The following is a 5097-nucleotide window of genomic DNA, read 5'->3' on the forward strand; positions in this document are numbered from 1 at the left end:
GGTATTGATTTTCCTCCAGCACTGTTGTTTTGTTAATGATCGTTTTTTCTATTCAGGATCTTTTACTTTTCTATATGAAATTTTTGATTACCTCTACTATTTCCTTTAAGAATGAGGTTGGAATATTGATAGCTATTGCATTGAATTTGTAGATAGCCTTGGGAATTATTGCCATCAAAGATGTTGATCCTTCCAATCCAGGAGCATGGGAGGTTTTGCCACTTTCTAAGTTCTGTTTTGATTTCCTTTTTCAGGTATTTAAAGTTTTCATCATAGAGGTCCTTCACTTCTTTGGTAAAGTTAATTCCTAGATATTTTATTTTTGTGCAGCTATTAAAAATGTAGTTGCTTTGCTGATTTAAACAATGATTTTCTCATTGTTGGCATACAGAAAAGCCATTGATTTTTGAGGATTAATTTTATACCCTGCTACTTTGCCAAAGTTTTGAATCAGGTTCAGTAATTTGGGAGTGGAGTCCATGGGATTCTTTAAATATAAAAATCATGTCTTCTGCAAAGAGGGAGAGTTTTACTTCATAATTTCCTATTTGGATCCCTTTTATGTTTGCATCTTGTCTTATTGCTGCAGCTATGCATTCTCATACTAGATTGAAGAGAAATTGAGAGAGGGGACATCCTTGTCTGGTTCCTTAGTTAAGAGGAAATGGTTTTAGTTTTTCATCATTAAGCATAGTGCTGGCTGTAGGTTTGTCATATACAGCCTTTATTGAACTGAGGAATATTACATGGACTCCTAATTTTTCCTGAACCTTCATCATAAAGGGATGTTGGATCTTGGCAAATGTTTTTACTGCATCTATTGAGATAATCATGTGGTTCTTATCCTTGCTCTTTTTGTTGTGATGAATTATATCAATTGATTTGCGTATATTGAACCAGGTTTGCAACCCTGAAATGAATCATGTCTGTACGTTATATGATTTTTTTGGATGAATTGTTGAAGTTCATTGGCCAAAATTTTGTTGAGATGTTTTGTTTTGTATCAATGTTTATTAAAGTAATGGGTCTATATTTCTCTTTCTTTGATGAGTTCCTGCCTGATATTTGGGATGAAGTTAATAACGGCTTCGAAGAATGAGTTAGGTAGTGAACTTTCTCTTTTAATTTCATTCAAGATTTGGAGGAGTATTGGTGTGAGCTCTGTTTTTTGTAGAATTCCATTGTAAATCCATCTGGTCCTGGACTTTTCTTACATGGGAGGTCTTATTGCTCTTTCTATATCAATGCTTGAAATGGGCCTGTTAAGCTGGTTTAACTCATCTTGGTTTTGTTTTGGCATGTCGATATTTGCTAAGAAAATGTCCATTCCTGCCTGTCAAATTCTCTAACTTATTAGCATAAAAGTCTGAGAAGTATTTCCTTACAATGTTCTGAATCTTGGTTGTTTCTGTGGTGGTTTCCATTCTCATCTCTGAGTTTATTTATTTGGGTATGTTCTCTTCTTTTTCTGATAAGATTTGCTAAGGGTCTGTCAATTTTATTTTTTATTGAACAAACTCTTTGTTTTGTTGAGTCCATTTTTTGGGATTCTAATTTCTTTAATTCTGATTTATTTTTACTTATTTCTTTCCATCTACTGTATTGCGTTTATCTTTCTGCTCTTTTCCAAGGAGGTTCGGGTATCTCATTAAATTGTTGGTTTCAGATCTCTCCAATTTGTTGTTGTAGGGACTCAGAGCTATAAAACTGCCTCTGAGTAGTGCCCATGCCATTTCCCAGAGGAGCTAATAATTTGTGTGTTCATTTTTGTTGAATATCATGAACATTTGAATTGCGTTTCTAATCTCTTCTATAACCCACTGGTGATTCAACAGTGTATTTTTCAGCCTCCAGATTTTACTTAATTTTCTTTGGTGGCTTTTGGTGTTGAGTTCTAATTTTATTCACTCATGTTCTGAGAGAATGCAAGGTACAACTTCAATGTTTCTGAACTTGGTCAAGTTTGCTTTGTGACCTAAAATGTGGTCTATTTTGGAAAAATGTTCCATGGGCTGTTGAGAAAAACAGGTATTTCTGATGCTGCTGGATAAATATTTTGTCAATGTCTGTTAAATCTAGTTCATCTATATAGTTGGACAGTTCTTCAGTTTCTCTGTTGAGTTTTTGCCAAGTGGGGATAGTGGTGTGGTAACATCCCCAACAAGTAATGTCTTTGGATCTATATGAGCTTTTAGGGAAAGTAGTGTTTCTTGGATAAATTTGGTTGCTCCATTGTTTGGAGAATAGATGTTAAGAATTGTAACATCCTCCTGAAGGAGAGATCCATTAATTAGTATATAGAGACCTTCTTGATCTCACTAATTTTAATTTGAAGTCTAATTTAACTGATATTAGGATTGCAATTCCAGCCTCTTTATGGAGGCCATATGCTTGGTAGATTTTGTTCCAGCCTTTCACTTTCAGAATGTGTTTTTTTTTTTTTTTTTTTTTTTTTTTATGAACACACTGTACAGAAGGGTTACAATTACATGGGCAGGTTAATGCGTACATTTCTTATCAAGCATTGCAGACTCCTCCTTTGTTTACCCTTCACATCCCTTCCCAGCTTCTCCCCATCCCCCCACCCAATCCTCCCCACCTTCCCCCCCCCACCAACATTGTAAAGCTCGTTTTCGACATGACAACTTGTACTTCTCATTGTTGCAACAGATCCACCTGTATCCTTAAATGATTTGTTTTTCCTCAACTCCTCTACAGGTTATACTGACATCAAATATAGTGAAAGCAGGGGTTACAATGTGGGGGAGGGACATACACAGCTACAAAGAGGTAATCTTATGAATGCGTTAGAAACAAATGCATGAAAGAAAAAAACATTAAAATACATATCTAAGGGTTCATTTTCCTAACATCACATTATCTGAACTTTTCTGCTTGACTCATACATATACTAGATATTGCAAATAAGGGAAACCATGGGACCTATGTTTCTTTGGGCCAGGCTTACTTCACTTAATATAATTTTTTCCAAGTCTTTCCATTTCCTAACAAATGGGGCAATGTCATTCTTTCTGATGGAGGCATAGAATTCAATTGTGTATATATACCACATTTTTTTGATCCATTCATCTACTGAGGGGCATCTGGGCTGGTTCCATATCTTAGCTATGGTAAATAATGCTGCAATAAGCATAGTTGTGCTGGTAGCATTAGTGTGGTCTTGTTTGTAAACATTTGAGTAAATGCCCAAAAGTGGGATTGCTGGGTCATAGGGGAGCTCTATGTGGAGTCTTTTGAGGAACCTCCATACTGCTTTCCAAAGTGGTTGAACAAGTTTACATTCCCACCAACAATGAAGTAAGGTTCCCTTCTGTCCACATCCCCTCCAGCATCTGTTGTTGTTAGAGTTCTTGATTTTTGCCATTCTAACTGGAGTGAGGTGGTATCTCAATGTTGTTTTGATTTGCATTTCTTTTATGGCTAGGGATGTTGAGCATTTCTTCATGTGTCTATTGGCCATCCTTCTTTCTTCTTCAGAGAAGTTTCTCGTTAAGTCTTTAGCCCACTTATTTATTGGGCAGTTGTTTCTTTGAGGATTTGTTGTTGGGGGATTTAATTTTTTGAGTTGCAAGTATAATTTAGATATGAGACCCTTGTCTATTGTATGGCTAGTGAAGATGTTCTCCCAATCCGTGGGCTTTCTATTGATCTTGCTAGCTATGTCCTTTGTCATGCAGAAGCTCTGCAACTTCATGCAATCCCATTTGTCCAACCTTTCTTTGTTTGGTTGTGTTTCTGAATCTTTATTCGTGAAATTTCGGCCTGAGCTAAGGAGACCTAGGGTTTCTCTTATTCCATCCTGTAATGTTTTCAGAGTGTCTGCTTTGACTTTGAGGTCTTTGATCCATTTGGAGTTGATTCTGGTGCAGGGTGATATATAAGGATCTAGCTTTAGTTTTCTACAAGTAGTTAACCAATTTTGCCAGCACCATTTACTGAAGAGGCTATCTTTCTTCCATTCTATTGTTTTAGCTCCCTTATTGAAGATTAGATGGCTATAGGTCTGTAGGTTCATTTCTGGGTTTTCAATTCTATTCCATTGGTCCTGTGGTCTGTTCTTATGCCAGTATCAATCTGTTTTGATTACTATGGCTTTATAGTAGAGTTTGTGTTTTTTTTTTTTTATGGGCAGTGTATGACGCCTGAAGGGATCATATAGGATGACTTTGCTTTTTAATCAAACTAGGTAGTCTATGTTGCTTAATTGGAGAGTTAAGTTCGTTAATATTGAGAGTTAGGAATGAGAGGTATTTCGGAGTTCCTGCCAGTTTATCTACCTCTTGGGGGCTGCAGCAACTGGGTTCTTCCTATGGTTCTTGGATTCTCAGTTTGGGTGTGAGTTCTTGGCTTTTATGGTGGTCTTATTGGTTTCCTATGTTTAGGACATCTTTAAGTATGTTTTATAGGACTGGTTTGGTGGAGATAAATTGTTTCAGTTTTTCTTTGCTGTGGAAAATTTTTATTTAACTTTCAGTTATGAAGGAGAATATAGTTGGGTACAGTATACTTGGTTGATAGTTGTTTGTCTTTAGGGCATGACATACATCATTCCAGGCTCTTCTTGCTTTTGCTGTCTCTGCTGAGAAATCTGTGGTGATTCTAATTGGTTTCCCTTTATAGGTGATTGCTCTTTTCCCCTTGACAACTTTAACAATCTTTCTTTGGCCTGAATTGATACTGCACAGATTATAAAGTAATGGTGGGATGTCCATTTCTTGTCTGGTCTATTTGGGGTTCTAAAAGTTTCTTGTATCTAAATAGGCCTATCTTTTTGCATGTTAGGGAAGTTCCTTTGTTAGGAACCTGTTAAACAAATTTCCTAGACCATTAACTTCTGTCCCTAGGTTTTTCTCTACACCCATTATCCTCAGATTGGGCCTTCTGATGATGTCGTCCAAATGTTGAATGGATCTATCATATTTTTAGGATTTGTCTTGGATAGTTGTATGTTTTTTCTCTATAATATCTAGGCTTTCTTCAATCCCTCTTTGTTCTTCATTTCTTTTCCATTTTGATGAATTCCAATTTTGTTTTGCCTAGATCAACAGAACATGTTTTGAGACAATTTTAAGAAGA

The sequence above is a fragment of the Dipodomys spectabilis genome, unplaced genomic scaffold (assembly GCF_019054845.1).
Source record: "Dipodomys spectabilis isolate Male_0828 unplaced genomic scaffold, ASM1905484v1 ptg000437l, whole genome shotgun sequence".
NCBI lineage: Eukaryota > Metazoa > Chordata > Mammalia > Rodentia > Heteromyidae > Dipodomys > Dipodomys spectabilis.